Source organism: Aphelocoma coerulescens, chromosome 2 (assembly GCF_041296385.1).
Source record: "Aphelocoma coerulescens isolate FSJ_1873_10779 chromosome 2, UR_Acoe_1.0, whole genome shotgun sequence".
Taxonomy (NCBI): Eukaryota; Metazoa; Chordata; class Aves; order Passeriformes; family Corvidae; genus Aphelocoma; species Aphelocoma coerulescens.
The window spans coordinates 58,738,572-58,757,116 of NC_091015.1; the positions used below are offsets into that span (position 1 = coordinate 58,738,572).

Here is an 18,545-nt window from a genome sequence, read left to right on the forward strand (position 1 = left end):
CGGGGAGGGAGCGCGGCCGCGGCGGGGCGGGGCGGGCGGAGCGCAGATCCTTCGGCCGCCCTCGGTGCTGCTGCTCTCCTGGAGCCGCAGCTGGTCCCAGCAGCAGTCGCGTCTGCAAGGAAACTTTTTGTTAATGTGTTTCTGGTGTCTTTTTTATTATTATTTTATTTTTCTTTATGTGTTTTTCCAGTGTCCACGAGAATTGCTTTTTTGCCATCCACAATTTAGGGGTTTTGTTTGGAAAATGTCTATTCTAAATCAATCTCTTGTACCCTTCAATTTGTGTGTGTGTGTGTTTATCTGCAAAACCTGTGACATAGGTTCACACATTCATATTGTGATGAAGAGCAATAAATGCATTGTTGGAATATTCCTAGAATTCTGGGCATTACTTCCCTTGAAACTGGAATTTTAAATATGTTGTTAGAAGGCGTTGCAGAATTGTAAGTACTATTTCTGCCTCTTGTTGCTGTTTGATGTTTGGTTTCCTGAGGAAAAATAATGTGGAAGATCTATAAGGAACGTGGTTTTGCATTTTTTTGAATACTTGCCAGCTAAGTATACTTCGAATGTTATCTGTAGAGCTATAGAATGCCAACAGTGCCTCCTCCACTGGTTCTGTGCAGTGCTTTGGGACATTTTCTGATGTCCAGCTACATTAATTAATTATTAATCATTAGAAAGTGGGAAAAGCTGTGGCTGTAGATCCAAAGAATTTGAAAGTTTCTAATCTAATCGAGCAATTCTTTAGAATTGTTCTTTCAGTCCGACACATAGAGATTACTTGCATGATGACAATATGCAACCTCCCAGATTTCACTATCAGAGTTTGACCAGCTGCTCTCTCTCCACTGCTCTTGCCGGAGTCATGCACTGATCAGTGGTGATCTTGGGGCTGGAGAACCCTCCAGCTTGGAAAAAAACTTCTGTGGAGCCATTCACAAATGCTAGCCTGGTTTCAAAACTAGACACATAGCAAAGCCCCAGATCTTTGTCTATTCTCTTTATTTTTAAACTGAGAAAAGAAGGCACAGGTAATTAAAACAAAATAAATTAAAACAAAAAACCGCACCCCACAAAGTAATAAAAAACCCCAAGCCCCTGACAGTTCCAGTGTTTACCTTCCCTTTAGATGACATTAAACCCTGTGCTTTCCGGATCTAGTAAGAATAGTTCTCTGTCCCTTTGCTTTCTTAGGCTGAGTATCAGTGCTTAGGTAGGTGTGTGACCTAAATGACCAGTCATGAAGAAAATTATTCCTTAGAAACTCTTCATACTTGGTCTGTTCGTCTACATTTCTCAGCAGAGGCAGCCACAGGATGAAGGCTGGTGAACTGCTTGAGAATTCTTCATTGCAGTGGCTGCCTTTGTAGCAGGGGCTCTCGTACATCACCAAGCTGAGCCTGCCCTTCTGAGGCCAAAATTAACTGCAGGCGCAAGTGTTGGAAATGTTGTATCTAAGTAGTTGTTATTATTTCACACTTCAAGCTTGCATGGCTGAGAAACCTGGAACCCCAGATCCTCCTTCCTGTGGGAAGACGAGCATCAAAAGCGAAGACCAAACCAAAATAAAGCATCACAGGGCACTGGTGTGTTGTTCCTCTCCACAGGAGGGCCAAGCACCAACGTTTCCCCAGCCAGGCTTTGAGACTTGGCTTGGCTTGTTGACAGCCTTTTGTGTCAGCTCTGCCGGCCTGGACTCCACATTTTATCTTTGCACGGAATAGGAATGATTATCCTGGTTTTCCTGGCAGATTGCTGTAAGCACTCTGAATTCCATTTTTAAACCTTCTTAGGTAAAAAAGGATGCGGTTAGGAGCTTACGCTCCGTGGGAGCAACACCCAGGAGGAGGAGTCTGCCAGTCTGGTTTGTGTGTGCGTGTGCATGTTGCTCAGTTTGCCATCATTCCTGCTGAATGCCTCTTGTCCTGTTTCCACAGTCTCTCCTGCTCTTACTCATTGACAGTTTCTGGAGTTTTGCTGCAGATTCTCAGAGGCTTGCCAGTATGTTGCCAAAAACGTCTGGATAAATGAAACTATCTAACTCTGTTTTTGTAGTATTAGGGAGTAGGCATTAGTTTATTCCAGGCTGAGGTGCTCCACCTAGATGCACACGACTTTCAAAACTTTTCACTTATTTATACATTTTTAGCAAAGAAATTACTGCCCATTGGTTCTAAATTACATATTTTTTTGCATCAATTATTATTCTATCTTCTATTGGTTATTGATTTCTCACTTCTCATGCTAATTAGTCCACATCTCTTAGCCTTTTTTATTATCTTTTCTCCCAGACAGGGAGTCTCCAGTACATGTTGAATCATCTTTGTTAGTGTCTTCTTTATCTTCTGGTTACTTCAACATGTCCTTGGAGGGCTATAAATTCTGGATTCCAGGTGTCCAGCCTTTAACTCCCCAGGGCTTTGTTCATTGTTACTTGGGGCAGGTGACATCTGGAATGTGGCACATGACTATAAATTTATGACAAAAACAGATAGTAAAGCTCATTAATTTCCCTATTCCATCTCTAAGCCCTGTTAGCCCCAAAATTCTTCTTTAGGTCTTGGCAAAAGACTCTTCCTTGTCCTGCAGGTGATGGCTTCTCACAGAAGTGTTCCTTCCTCTCATTGTGGCAGTCATCCTGGAAGTAAGAAAACAACCCAGGCATTTTAATTCCTTTATTTCTAACTCAATTGGTCAGTTCTACTTTTCTGAATTTCTGTCTAGTTTGGGTGTGACATTTTTTAATTTCAAGATTTAATAAAGGCAAAAAGACCAAACATAACCCCCTAAACTCTTACATTTACTAATCAATAACCCTTGTTAATAAACCAAGTAGAAAAGCAATCTCATGAGTTTCCCTATCAAACTTTTTCTTACCCCTAGTAAAACCAAAAATTAAGCTTTAATCTTGGGGAGACACCCTTCCTCCTCCCACAGGTGATGCTCCTTCCTCTTGTTGTGCCAAACACCCTGGCAGTTAGAGAAAACAAACCTTCATTCTTAATTTCTTTAATTCCATAAATGCTGTTAAACCCAGCAGCATTATTCTGATCTTTATGCATTGTTGCCCACTGTGGGTATGCCAAAGTTTCCTTCTGAAGATTGAGGTTTTGATAGGATGTTTGAGCTGGGAGGGGTGATCCTCCAACTGCCATCAGCATCCCTCAGGTGGCTTTGGAAGTTTAAATCTGTTTTAAGTCAAAAGCAGCAAGTTCCTAGCAGAAAGAGGAACAAACATATGTCATATGTCTCAAACATCCTGCAGAGAAATGAGGGGCATTCTTTGACCTATCTCCCTGTTTTCTTTCCTCGGTGGATGGCAGCTCCTCTTTTGGCTGCCAACAACCTGGAAATCAAAGTCTTTATTAATTTTCCCTTCTTTTCAGAAAGGAGAAGAACTAAAGGAAAACAACAAGCTTGAAATCTCTCAACAGCCCAGGCAATTACACCATCCAGCACAAACATGAATCAGCCCATGCCAACTTTCCAAGCACTGAACAGTTGAGAAAGAATTTGGATTTGGCCACAAGGATGGGCTGTGGACACAGAGCTTGGAAGAAAAACCCTCTAATTTATACTGCACTAAGTGGTCAGATAAACAGATAAGTGTATAGATAATATAGTGTATAACTACTCACCTCCTCCCGCAGCTCTGGCAGCAAGCAGAGGAGTCCCTTGGCTCACCTCCCACAGCTGTGCTCACTGCTGCCATCTCGGACTGACCTGAGAGCGGGGCACAGCCTGCAGCTGACACCCGGGTGGCAGCAGGATCCCACTGGAGCTCTCTCTGGACAGCTGCGTCAGTCGTGGTGGGCACAGAGCTTAGAGAGGCCATGGTTTACTCCCCATCGGGTACTACTGCCCCGTGGACAAGCTGGCAGAGCTTCAGTGCCCTTCCTGCATGCTCTTCTGCATGATCTGATGTGCCACAGCCAGTTTTCCTTCCCTGGATGCTGGTGGTCCCCAGGAGCTTCTTATGGGGCCGGGGGAATGGACACCCGGCCACCATTGCTCCTAAAACATCCAGGTCCCATCAGCCACTGTCATGCCAGCTGCACACTCCTGGCAGCTCTCTCAGCTTCCCCTGGGGATCCCCTGTTCAGGAAACCAGAGCTGCTCACCTCAGCAGCCATCTGAAAAACCAGGCCTGTTGTGCTTTCCAGGAAATCAGGGATGGTTAATTAATATTTAGCTGCCAGACTTCCAGGAGAGCAGCCTCCTCAGCAGTGACATCAGCACTCTGCTCTCTTCAGCACTTCTCTATGCCTGCACAGACTCAAGGTGGCCAATCGCACCAGGCTGTGCAGTTCATTACATGGCCACCATTCCCCTCAGGAGCACCCCACTGCCAGTTTGGCTCTGATATGGCATGAATAGTCTGGTCTCAGGAAGATGCAAGCATCCAGGGCTGGTCTGCTGCTGCTTGCTGCTACAAGCTCCTTCTTCCAGGCTGAGAATGCTGAGGCTGCTCTGTGCTCTGCCAGGGCTCTGCTGGGGCTCAGCACCAGCTGTGGCTGGGCCTGCTCTCACCTCATATTTCCATTGACAGCTTTGCCTCAGATGGGCCCTTTCAGAGTGTACTGACTGATCTTGTTGCTTTTTCATTTGAGTAAGACTCTCATCCAGGCAAAGAGATCAGTTGTACAAATCCAGTGGTTGAGATCTGAAACCCTCCAGAGCTACAGCTGAAAGCCTATATCTCCACATGATATTTTGTGTGCCCCACTCTTCATGTGCATCTGGTTGGAAATGCAAATGTGCTTTCTTCCCCATCTAGGAGTACCATGACTGGGCAAAAACCATCCAGTGAGCTATGTTCCATAGGCAGTGTTGTCTGGAGTTTAGGAATGAAAGAGACCCTTCTCCAATCCCAAACCATACAAAAACCCTCCATAAATAGGACTTTCCATCTTTAAGAAATGAGTGACAATTAAAAGTGAATGTACATCTTAATCACAGGATGAGAAGGAAAGGTATCTTCCAACTGAGGTTTTGAACAGTTTTTATTCTGAGTGCCACCCACTGCTGGCGCTGGATAAAGAAATTCCATCACTGTCATGTCTCCTGTCCTCCCTCAACTGTCTGGCTGCAATGATCAGAGGGGTGAGGCTGGAGAGAGGCTTGGCTGAGAGTAAAAATGGATGCTGTCCAAAGGAAAAGAAAACAAATTAACCATGACTTTCCAAACTAATTTCCCCATGAGTTCCAGCACTATTCCTCGAGATACTAGAAAGACGTAGAAATAAGTCTGAGGAAACTATCTGCACCTTTGTCTTCATGTCCAGTACATTCCTATCCCATGTCCAGTACCTGGAATACTTGGCCCATAATTCTATTAATCTGTTTATCAAGGTGTCTCCAGCTTGATGCAATATTTGCCCTGCCAAGACTCTGGGAATGCTGCTTGAAGTCCAGGAATTTTCCTCTTTCAGGAAACACAAAATACTGACTTAGGGGTCCTCTTTCTCGTAGACATGGGTTATTTTAGTTGTCAAAAAAGATGAGGAGCATAAGCTGTTCTTCAAGAAACTCAAAGACAGCTAAGAAATGTTTATCCCAGTAGGATCTGGGCCCATGTGTTGATCTGAAAACCACTGAGGTTTTCAGCACCAAGACAAGAGCAGGGAAACAAGTAGTGGAGCACTGATGGACTCAGTTCTGGCTTGCAGGGAGAACAGGGTCTACCTTTGCATCCCCTGCACCTCCTGTGTATGCTGGCACCTTCACAGCAGGGACAGCCAAGTGGCACATTCTGCAGCTCCCAGTCTGCCACAAAACCTGGCAGCAACCCTGTAGCAGTTCTCGTCTGCTCAACTGTGCCAGGCAGCAAAAAGGGCTGTGACAAGTCCCACTCAGCTGTCCCTGTTTTGGTGGCAGAAACCTCTAAAAGTGTGTCTTGGTGTCAGAAACCTCCAAGAGTAGGGTAGGAGGGACAAGCTAAGGCCCCTCTGCTCACAGGGAGCCCCCCAACAACTCCCTCCTTCCCACAGCCAGATCTTGGATCACTTGGCTGGGATGGTTTCATTGGGTTCCTTCACCACCAGCGCCATTTCAGGCCTCCACACCTGGGATCATCCTACTGCAGTTCTTTTGCCACCAGGGAAAACTGAACATGCTACCAAAATACAAAACAGGGCCACAGAAATGATCAGAGGACAGAACACTTCTCCTACGAGGAAAGGCTGCAAGACTTGGGATTGGTCAGCCTGGAGAAGGCCCCAGGGAGACCTTATTGAGGTCTTTGAATACTCCAAGGGGGTTCTAAGAAAGATGGAGATGCATTTTTTTAATAGGGTCTGTTAAAAAAAGGAAATGCTTTCAAATCAAAAGAGGATCCATTCAGATTAAGTCTTAAGAAGAAACTGTTCATGAAGAGAGTGGAGAAACACTGCAGCAGGTTATCCAGAGAGGTCCTAGGTGCCCCATCTCTGGAAACATTCAAGGTCAGGTCAGGCTCAGAGTAACCTGATCTGCTTCCAGATGTCCCTGCTCATAATGGGGAAGTTGGACTATGTGACCTTTAAAAGACTGTTCCAACCCAAACTTTTCTATGATTCTACTCAGTTTTCACTTGAAAAGCACCCAGACTGGACATTAATGTGAGGGGAAGGTCCTCTGATGCCTTTGAGTTTAGCTGACAAGAAAACCAATCCATTGGACAGCTGTTTCACTTGCAGCTGCTTCGCATTGTACCTGCAGAAGTTGCTCAGCAGACCATCGAGTATCCTCATCGGTCTGCAAGCAGCAGTTCAGAAAGTCCTGGAACACAGCAGACAGTTGCTCAGCATTCTCCAGCTTCGGTATCCCTCTCTTAGCTATGAGATCCAGGGCCTAGAGGAAAAGGAAGCACGAGACTCCACCTGTTTCTTTCATAACTGTTCACATAGACCATATTTTTTAAGCTCCAGCCTTCAGTGGCACTTTCTTCCCCGGCAGAGGGTTAGAGATGATTTTTCTGCACCAGCAAAAAGACCCCACAAAATAGCAGCCACAGCTATTCTGACATGCCTTGATCTTGCCTTGACAGCTAATTTCATGGGCTGACCAAGTTAGTAGGAACTATATGAGCCAAAAGCACATTTTGCTACTCTGAGGATTGACTTTACAGGCTTTGCAGGCTCTTTTAAAGAGTGAATTTGGTCTAACTGCATTATTTCCAAGCATTGTTACATACAATTCATCTCTGCAGTGCTCACTGGTCTCTAAAGTACAGCTTCCATTAAAAAAAAAGGTTGTCAAATTTTTTGCTGTCTTCCTGATAAAAATGGTAACCAGGATGTCAAAAAGGAAATGCATCCACTTATACCTTGCTTAAAGGAACAGAAACATATGGAAGGAACCCAATCAGACACATTTAGTTACATGCACAAATATTTTATGATGAAAATGTCTACTCAGGCAGACAGGAGCCACTTGCAACTCTGTCTTTCATCAGACTCCAAATTCCCAATCAGCTTCACTTCCATGGTCAAAGAAAAACTTTTAATCATCTAATCAGAAAAAGGAATAATTTCATCTCTATGGTAACTCTCTGCTAATTTTGATACTCAAATAAATGCATTAATGAAGCTAATCTCTGTGCTAAAACATACTTTTAGAAAAGGATTTGGTAATGAATAATTAAGGCATTCCTAGAACCAGAGGCACTTCCTGAAAGGCTCAGGTAAGTAGCTGGCACTGGTGCAAGACTGAAAAGGCTTCTGCGCCTGCATGCATGGTTGAAATGCTTTTCTTCCAAATTCCCCAGCTGGAGAAACTTGCCACTGAAAATTTCTTGTCCTTCTGAGACACAGCTCAAAGAGTTCAAAAAGTGCATGAGAAATTTGAAGCACCACTGAAGGCCAAAATGGGACATTTTTTAACTGGAACATGCCACTCCTCTTCTGAGGTTCTCCCACTGATGTAGCCAAAGCTACACCAGATACTGATGTGCTCCAAGGACAGCTTTTGGTAGATGGGCCTTGGCTGAACTAGTCCAAGCTGAGGTGAATGGGATTTTGTCTCATGGGAGACAAAACAAGGGACAGATTAGAGAGACAGTGGCATCTGCTAGTATTTGCACCTTACCTTGAGAGGAATTTCCTTAGAGTAAGGAGGTTCTCCTTGCAGCATTTCTATCGCCACAATGCCAAGGGACCAAATATCAACTTTGGTCCCATATGTATCCTTATTCACATATTCTGGTGCCATCCAGTGAGCTGTCCCAACTATCGAACTCTGTCGGCTCTGCTCAGAAGTCATCTGAGCACAAAGGCCAAAATCAGCTGAGGAGGAAACCCAGTGTTGTTAAAGCCAGCTTGAATTAAGAAACTAAGCCAAAGCATTTCCCCCTCTGAGAATGTGGTGTTGAATCTAGCTGGACAAGCAGCTGTGCTCTGTTTCCTCAGGGTGGTAACTGAGGAAATATAGAATTGGTCACTTATAGAAACCTCCACATTTCACTCAGTGGCTTTTATTCACTTGAAGCTTTAGATCTCACTTCCTCCCCTCTGGAAGGGTCACACAAAAACCAATGCCACTCTTGACACCTTGTTTCTCTCAAGACCTCTCTGCACATTGCAGCTGTACTCTTAGCTTGCAGCAGTGGTCTGTGCACTTCCACAGGCACTGCTCTTGGGGAACTGGTGGTCAGTCTTAAGCAGCTCCACACCCCACATCCCAGAAATGCTGTGCCTGACCAAGAATACCTACCTAGTTTGACAGATCCATCCATTCCCAGAAGAATGTTTTCACTTTTTATATCTCTATGAATCACAAGGTTGGAATGAAGGGAATTTAGTGCTTGCAGACACTGATAAATAAAAAACAAGCAGGAGGGTAAAAATTAATGACCCAATTTCATCACCCAAGAAATGAAATTGCTCAAAAGGACTTCAGTTCTAGCTGAAAGGTGAGTAGTGGCAGAACATTATGTTGTAAAGACATATTTTTGACAACACCACGCACATGTGTTGCTTCATCAGTAGCAGAGCAGTATCTTTTTAGGTGAAGACACACTACCTCTTGAAAGAGAAATGGCAATTGTTGTTACAGCCTGTCCCTTGCAAACACACAGAATGACTGCTGCTGCGGGGCATGGGCTCTCTCCGTCCAGGTGACAAACAATTGTTTGCTGTTATTTTAAAAGTCTGCTACCAGCATGTTTGCTTTTACAGGCAAGGAGTGCCATACAGACAGGTTCCAGGCAAATGCTCAAAGAGGAGAAGCTGAGAAAAGTAAATAAAATTTTTTAAAAAAGAGACTACCACAACAGTTGTACTGGTAGGCCCTCCACCTAAGACATTCCTGCTTCTCCATATCATCAAAGCAACACAGAAACAAAGCTCTGAACATGAAATCACTCCTATTCTTACCACCTATCCAGAAGTACCAGCCTGCCCAAACAATCAGAAGAACCAGTGGCATCCCTTACCTCTCGGCAGATGGCTGCCATCTCTCCTTCATCCATATGGACTTCTTTAATGACACTGCTTAGAGTTCCTCCATCCATGTATTCCATAATTATCCAGAGTTTATCCCCAACAAGGTAGCTGAAAGAAGGAAACCGTGTCATGGAGATGAATGTGTATAGCTAAATTACCTTAGGAAAAACACTACAATTTATTCCTGTTTCCAGGGCACTTGTAAATGAACAGAGAATAAAAGGAAGAGGCATTCTTCCTAGGTGAAACACTACTTGCAATCTGTGCAGTGAAAATGAGAAAGGCCCATCCATGAAAACTGAGATGTCTTAGAGCAAGAAAGTGAAAAATGCAGGGAAATAATTTCTATGATGAGTTATCAGCACTTATCATAAAACACAGAAAATAGGTTCAACTTAAGAAAAACCTGAACCAAGCTGAACCAACAAAACCACATGGAGGTAATGAACTTAGAGGCTGTTGTTTTAGTCAGATAGGGCTGACCCAGGTGTTTCAAAACAGGCTTCCAACAATGCATGCCAGAAAAGATTAATGCAAACAAAATGCACTCTCCTCCCATATATTGTATACAAATAGATAAATAAAAGTAAAAAGCTCAGTTCTCCAGGAGTGACCAAAGGGGTTTTATTAACCTTTGTCTTGCAGTACATGAACAAATATTCATGTGACAATACCAGAACTACTTACCTGTCTAAATAGTTAACAATATTGGGGTGCTTATTGTTCCTTACAACCAGAAGTTCATTGACAATTAGTTCCTTTTGGGGCTGTTTTCTGAGACTGACTTGCTTTACGGCCACCTAAAATGACATTGAAAACCATTAACCTGAGAAGCCTGTTGCACGAGGTCAGAATGAACACAGAGTGAGCGTTTCTGGAATGAGATCAGAATGAATATGGAGTGAGTGTTTCTGGAGTAATGGAGCCCAACTATGCCAAACTGCCTTGTGATTACCCATCACAGCTTAGCCATTGACGTTACGACAGACCATGTCTCTGGTAGCTCAGGTGCTAGTTAGGACACATGGCCATAGACATTTTGCCTTGTCAGCTTGCTAAAAATATCAACCCCAAAGCTCTAACAACGCTCTCTGCACCTAAATTCTTTGGTGGCCTTAGTTTATCACCACTATTACCATTCACACATGGTTTTCAAGCACAAAGCAGTTTTGTTCCTGTGAAAATATTACAAAATATCTGGGAATCCTTTAGGAATTCTATGGTGTTTGAGAATTCTTTCAAATGCAACTGTTGCTCTTCTTGAAGGCATAACAAAGCAAATACAGACAGACATCACGGGTAAAATGCCATCCTAAAAGGATCATTAAAGTTATCCCCCAAAACCACAATCCTACCACTTCCTAGCTTGTTGAATTTTGATTTTGCAACTCTAAAGAACATTCTTGAACAGTTTAAATTTGCAGTTCTTTCCTGGGTTTAAAAATAAACAATCCACTCCATGACATTTTATGGATATGCCCTGGCTCCCTTGTAGACCTCTAAGCACAGTTACAAAGCGTAGCACTGCATCAGGATGAGAAGCTACCAGGAAGAATCAGATGTATTCACTGTCAGCCAGAAATGAGCTTTCAGAAACCTTAAGATGTAGCCCCAAAGAGCTGTCCCAAATGGATTGGGCAGGCTGATGCTAGTCTGCGCTTTGGAGGAACAGCCTTTACAGGAAAGATCTCCTGGAGACCCAATGCTCCAGCCACAGCTCACACCAGAGGGGAAACTACTCAAGAGCTGCAAAATCTGGGATTATTGACACTTACCTCTCCTCCTGTGGCAGCATCAGTTGCTGTATAGACCGTTCCGAAACCTCTGGAAACAAACCAGCAGCAAAGAAAGGAGAAGCCATTTAGTTCCTTCCTACAAGTGAAAGCCTGCCCAGACAGGTCTCTGCTGCCTGGAGTGTTTATGAAACACCTGGCATCACCTACTCTTCAGCCAAGAGCACAGCAGCCCACCAGCCCTCTGCCATGCAGGGTGTCCAAAAGAAAACTTAGGTGCAACATGAAGGGCTGGTACAAATCTCAGATATACAGACTGGATTCACTTTAGTTCAAAACCTAAGCGGGGGCAGGAGTGGGGCATGGAACGTGTCTGCAAAAACTGGAAAGTAACATCGTTCACTCTTTTTCCATGTTGCCTTGCTGAGCCCTCAGAACTCTTATTGCTCTGTTCTCAGATCTCTTATTTGAACCTACCTAGGGCCCCATTACTTTGAGAAAAAATTATTTCTCCTAAGAAAATAGGTAAAGAGGTGCCAGGCACTGGAGGGACAGGAGATCTTCCAGGTCCTGCTCCTTGCTGAAGGCAAGACACTGACTGTATGAAGTTCTTTGATGACACCTTCTGATCACAGTTATAAATACCAATCAGTACTGAGAGACAGAAGGATCTAAACCCAGTGTCTGAACACGTTTGGAGCTTGCCTGACTTCACACTTGATCTTACACCAGCAAAATACCTAGCCTGTGGTTCTGGAGAAGGTGCTGTGGTCGGACTTACCCTTTGGCAATCTTTTCCAATCCAATGTATTTTGTGACGGGGTCTCCCATAGTCACAATGCTCCCTGAAAAGAACAAAATGAAAGATCACTTCAAAATGGAGATAACACCGTCCAGCAGATCAGAAATGCAGCCCCACTTTTTGGGGCTGTGAGCTGTAGTCACTTTGGTAACAACAACAACCACAGCAACAAGACAGGCAGCTCCGTAGCACAGATGGCCTGCAAAATGACTGGTTTTCTACAGTCCTCTGAAGAGTTACCTTGACAGGAAACCAGGAAAAGGGAGAAACATTCAGAGGAGACAGATAGAGGGAAAGAACAGATACCAAGGCAAGTGTTCGTTGTCTATGAATATTAACACTGCTCTATCAGACAAAAACTGCAGAAGACCTACTCAGTTTCTCTAGACTTTCCTCCTCTATCCTCTTTTGCTCCTGGTAGGTGCTGCTAGACAAACTGCTGGTGCTGGAGTTCTCAGGTGTGGGAATGTCTCTCACAGAAGATACCGATGAGGTGCCAGCTACTATTCCAGAGGATGTGTAGATCTGTGATAAGAAATCAGTGTGTGTCAGAAATGTGGCTAGCAGAGATATTTCTCATCAGTATTTCAAGCTTTAAGAAGTGGCCATTAGGAACCATGTTCCAGCCATACAGAGGCCAACCTTCTCTTGACATATGGCAGGGCTATGCAGGATTCTTCTCACCAAGCTTTGGTCATGTAAAAATTATGGGCATAGTCTAAGCTGTTCATTTATCTACCTCCACAGGACAGTTTCCATAGGTATCCTGCAAGGCTGGGAACTGCACCTTTGGATGATTGGCTGGGCTGATGACAGGCAGCCCGCACTGATACAAAGTAGCTCACTCTTACACAGGTAGCATTTAAAGACACAATACTACCTCTTATCCAATGCTAAGATAAAGTCATGGCCCTTGTCAGAAGGACAGGAAAATTATGACTAAACTTGAAAATTAAGAGCTGATTTTCCAGGTGACAGTGGCTGGCCGTAGGGGAAGCACTTTGTCTCGGTAAGACACCAGCCTTCCAAATTTTCAGCCATGAATGACCGGCAGCAGCCTGATCAGAAACAGGAAGCTCTGAATTACATCAAAGACAATGCTGACAAAAGCTGGCCCTTACTGATTCTGGAAGTTCAGGTTCTGGTCCAAAAACAGGTGGAGCTTGGTTGTCTTCCTCTTCCTCCTCATGTTCTTTAGAAACAGAGGGAGCCCAAGCAGCTTCTGATTCTGGTGTTGCTCTCTGTGAACAGAGAGAAGTGTGAGTGACAGGGAGTTACAAATGATTTACAATCTTATTTATATGCATCAATCTCTCTAGCTGTACTAAGGAGAAATCATAAACTTGGATTGAAATGAGATTCTAAGTTGCTAAAACTAAATTAGAATGGGCTAATTAGACAGCACTGCATTTGTTGTGAACCGTATATTCCACCATGGCTAAAAACAAACAGCAAGCAACCTTCTGTCTGCAAAACCAGACTTTCATCTGCTTAAAAGCTCTTCAAGAGAAAATTACAAAACAGCCAGGGACCCCTTTTTTGCTAATGCAAAGACACTGACATGGACTTTCTTTCAGGCTACAAGGCTGGCACCTATTGCAGCGGGCAAAGTTCATGGCTTGCTCCAAAATCCTGAAATGCTTGGAATGTCAGAGGTTACTTTGTGACTCACCGAAGCACGGGCTTTTCTGTATCCATGTGCGACTTCACCTGTAACGGGCAGGGAAAAATAAAACAGATCTTGTCAGAAAACTGCCTGTTGTGTGGAATCCCACAAAATGAGTCAACCCAAATAAAGAGCATTTTTCGTCCAGTATCGTCACTATCCCTCCAGTAGCGACAATTCTTTTACATAGCAAGCAGGAAAACAGCACAGTACATTAGGCTATTGTTTTTCTAGTCATTGTAATGTCAGACCATCAAATCTTTTAATCATAGAATTTAGAAAATAAGTTGCTTTCCCTCAGTTCTGGAGATAACTGCAGGATCTTTAGACAGACTTCTCAGAAGCTCTGCCAATCTGCATTTGGAAGTCATCTTTGTTGAACCATCAAACTGAGGAAATTACAGACCCTACTGCCACAGGCCAACCCATGCAGGAAAAGAACCTCTTCAGGTTCAATTGCAAAAGCTGCTCAAACCCCATGGAGAGACAGACATCCCCTTTTTGGCTGGAGATGTTGACATGAGCTTTACCAAAGTCCTGGTATCTCAACAGCATTTTGTTTCAAAATCAGCTCAGTTACTAAGGGATTGCATAAAAACACATTGATACAAAAGCCAAATTGGATGCACTTAGAAAAAACCCTCTGCTTACCGGCTAGGTGAGTCACCAACCAGACTTTGTCTGGGCAAGTATAGAAAGAATAGGCCAATGGAAAAACATGGCGAACTGCAGCAGAGATTTGCTTGAACATTTTAGCCACTCTGCGCAGCAATTTTGCAGACTGTGCACTGAAAAGGCAAAAAATGGCACCCCCAGTGCCAAGAGGCAGCCTGTCAGCTGAGAACCCTTGGATCAGGAGTACCCTTTTCGATCAAGAATGTCAGAGAGGTGCTCTGGACAGTCAGGCTGTCCATGCACCACCAACATTCCGTTGACAGCAGCAGGGCCTAGCAACTTCCTGCTGACGTCACAGTAGCAGCCATTCCATGTTGGTTTGCAAATTTATGTGTGGCAAGCAACATAATCTTTTTGGAAAACTAATGAAAAAAAAGGTCCTCACAGTCCATAACCTATTTCTGAAAGGATCCAAAAGTACAACACACCAAACAAGTATGCCCTGTACGCCAATCTGAACACTGAGAAGAAAAAAGGACGTGAAGAAACAAAAGTAAACATTTGGTCACTAATGCTTCCAACTAAGAACACGAATGCTTCTCCCATCTCTGCTAGTCCTAAAAACAAGCAACAAAGGAAAGTCACCTTTTCAGTGACATTTAGGGGACAAAAGGAGAAACAGAATTAATTTCAGGAGTATTCCACAAGGTGGAATGGTTTCAGGTTACTTCTTGTCATATATGAAATCCCTATTTGTGCTTGGTCTTTGCATATTAAGTGCTTTAATTAATTAATTTTGAGTTAAATATTTTTAAATTGAATGTTAAAATTAACCCATCAGCCCAGGTACCAAAAACCAAGTTCCATTAATCACTTGTACACCATAAGAGTTATCCTTCCTGTGTTTACTGTATACTTTTACAAGTGTTTTAAGATGTGTCGGATGTATTTTTTGGTGTTTTTACTTGTACTTTGGCTCCAAGGCAGATTTCAAAACCCCAGTTCCAACAAACAGCCCAGCCCCCATAGCCATTACCCTGTAGGCAAGTACCATAGCAACCTGAATTTTAATGACCCTATCTCAGCTAATACCACCCATCTGACAACGATGAGCCATTGGTGGACAGAGATGATCTGTCAAAGGGAAAGCACCAATCACCTTAAACCGAAGGGGCGGGCTGTGGGCGGGCTGTGGGCAGACTGGGGCGGAGCAAAGGCACTATAAAACAAGGAGCCAGAGAAAGACACGCCCCCTTCTCTCCAGCCTTGCTGAGGTGGAGTTCAGTGCTGGGAAGGCCTACTCCTATTAAGGAGCCTTTAGAAATTTTTTTTACTTTTGGACCAGCCAAAAGCCAGCCCAGCACTGTAAGCCCTTTTTCTATACCTGAGGTCCAGTGCTGTTTCAGCAAGAAGATCTAAAATCCCTGTGCTCCTGGGGCATACCATCTACCGAGCCATAGGATCCCAAATTTTTATATTTTGCTAATTTTTGTAATTTTTTACTTTTCTGTTTTCAATAAATTATTTTAATTTTTAACTAAGAGTTGTCTCATTTCTCACACTTCTTTCCCACTTCAGTGTTGAACTTTGACTGAGTACAGAGCCTGACTTCCCTTTTTTGCAGCAAGATGTACCTCCTGACATAACCCCCCCACGTTTCTGATTGCTAACTGGTTCTTTGGAACCTTAACATTTGAGAACATCCATGATAGCTGGATTCTGCTCCAGTTTTGTTCTGTTGGAGCTCTGTAGCAGCCTGGCCCACTGCCCCTGGAATGCCCTGTAGATGTCAAGCCCAAAGAAAGCAGGTTTAGGATAGTCAAAATCTGCAGCCTCACAGATCTTTACCAAGATCCCATGTTACCTTGTAAGATGAGTTGCAAACATTTTGGTCAGCTGCTTCGTGCCCAGAATGGCTGGAGAGCCACAGCTGTTTCCATGGCAGGCAATGGCCCTGCAGAAAGCAGGAACAGCAAGTAAAGGGAAAGAGAATTCCCCCTTTGATGATTACTACTTAAAAGGCATTGGAGTTCAAATAGTGAGGATTCTTTCAAACCTTCCTATGGTATACAGGGATAAAAGCTATGGAGTCACTTGCCCTTTATCCTGAAAATTCAGTAGAGTAAAAGAGCAGGGCCCAGAATGCTGGTGCTGTTGAAGCCCTTTGAGTGGATGTTTCACAGTTGATGATCTTTATTACCACAGGCCTGGGCCCTAGGGTATATCACCGTGTCTCAAAGCCATAGGGAGGAGGAGGAGAAAAGATCCAGCAGGCAGGAATTGTGCAGCAAGACTGATTTATTTATTTTACAAACTCTTTTATAGACTTTTTTCTTCATAGTCTAATTGGACAAAGGATCAGCCACCCCTTGGGGTGATTGGCTAAAATCCTAAAATATCCATTGTCAAAATATTTTTCTACTATACCATAAACAAGACTTTTCAAGGTTGCAGGTGTTTGATTGTTTACATTCCCTGCTACCTCTTCTGTGAGAGAGAAAAGTCTCTCATGGACTTAGAAAACAGCAAGAAAATCCTTGCTAGCAGCATTTTTGTATCTACAGATCTTGATTAATTGTACTATTGGGAATTACTGTGCTCTTTGGAATAACTGTACTATTTTGAAGGCTGCTGTGATTTCAAGTCATGTCTTACTCTACAGCTGTGAAATGTGAGTGGAAAATGTCTGTTTGAATGGGAAATGAGCTCAGTTTTGTAAAAACAAGGATCAGGAATTAGTGCACTAAGGATTCCTGCGCTGGGCTCTCCCTGGATTGCCTTGTGCTCAAAGAAAGTCAGCATAGTAGCTCTTATTAGAATCATTATTTTATGTAGTGAAGAACCACTTCCAAACTCCCTTAAGAATCATTTGCAAAGGACTTGGAGGACCTCAGACAGCCTATGCTTAGTGATACCTCTCATCCCCTATTTTATGTAATGGTAAACGCTCTCTAATAACTTCATCTCCGTTTTATGTTGTGATGCCCCAAACTGCCCCCAGCACTCGAGGTGAGGCTGCCCCAGTGCAGAGCACAGTGGGACAATCCCCTCCCTTGCCTGGCTGGTGATGTTGTGCCTGATGCCCCCCAGGACACGGCTGGCCCTTGTGGATGCCAGGGCACTGCTGATTCACATTTAACTTGCCATCAACCAAGACCCCCAGGTCCTTTTCCACAGTGCTTCTCTCCAGCCTCTCATTCCCCAATTTGTCCATGCATCCAGGGTTGTCCCATGCCAGAAGTGGAATCTAGCACTTGTCTTTGTTAAACTTCAGACATTTTGTTTTTAAATGTTTTCTTCATTGTTTTGTTTTGATTTGTTTTGTTTTGCTGGGGGGAGAGTTTTGTTGTCTTTTTTATTTGTTTGTTTTTCACAGGAAAGAGGACCTGGTCTTCCAGGTTTCTCAGCCTTTCAAGACTGACACGTGAAATAATAACATCTATTAGCTACAACACTTCCAACACTTTGGTCTTGACTATATTTCAGTTCTGCCATTTACATTCTGCTTTCCCAAACAATCCATACAGATTCACTCAGGACTGCCTGTCAGAGACTCAAATATTACAATTTATGACTTAAACATTTTCTTGAAGGACTTTTAAAACTGTGTTACAAAAGCTGCAGAGAAGACTACCACACCCTGAATGGGGCCCTGACTGAGGCCTTACACCGCTCGATGATGAAGATAAGATAAAGCATCAACTCAGAGCTGGGGACATTCACAGAGCACAGGCTTAGTGCCTCCAAGGTGGAGACCACAGCCCCAGGGCTATCAGCTGCCAGGCTCGAACAGACCCCCTGCACCAAAGGGTGGAGGGAGGAGAGGCTTTGGGTGCGTGTTGGAAACGCCTCTGGTGAGAGGCGCAGTGACCGCCCATCCTCCACTGTGCAGAGGAGCCCAGCTGAGGGGCCCTCACCCAGGGGGAGAAGCTTATCCACAGCAGAAGGGGTGACATGGCCCATCACAGGGGCCCCCCAAAGGGGTCCCCAGACCCTGCACCAGAGATGAGGCAACAGACCCTCAGTGTTGCAAGGGACAGTGTGTCAAGCCAGCCCCTGCAAGAGGAGGCACGTGGGCGTTCCCACCTGGCCCACAGCGTACATTAATCCACGGGATTCTGCACTCTCTGGCGTGTGGTGTGGTGGCGTGTGGCAGCGTGGCCACGGTGGCGACAGGAGACCCTCACCACCAGCAGAGCAGATGGAGGGGAGCAACGAGACATTGTTGGAACCCTCGGATGGGTGATACGCTTCCACCTAACCCCTGTCACTGCCCCTGTTCCCCCACCCCCCATATACACTTC

General features: G+C 44.2%; 1 pseudogene; it reads right to left on the bottom strand.

Annotated features, from left to right (window-relative positions):
* Nucleotides 1-5,006: 5,006 nt before the first annotated feature.
* Nucleotides 5,007-18,119, bottom strand: LOC138105144 (serine/threonine-protein kinase PAK 3-like; annotated as a pseudogene).
* Between the last annotated feature and the right edge of the window lie 426 nt (nt 18,120-18,545).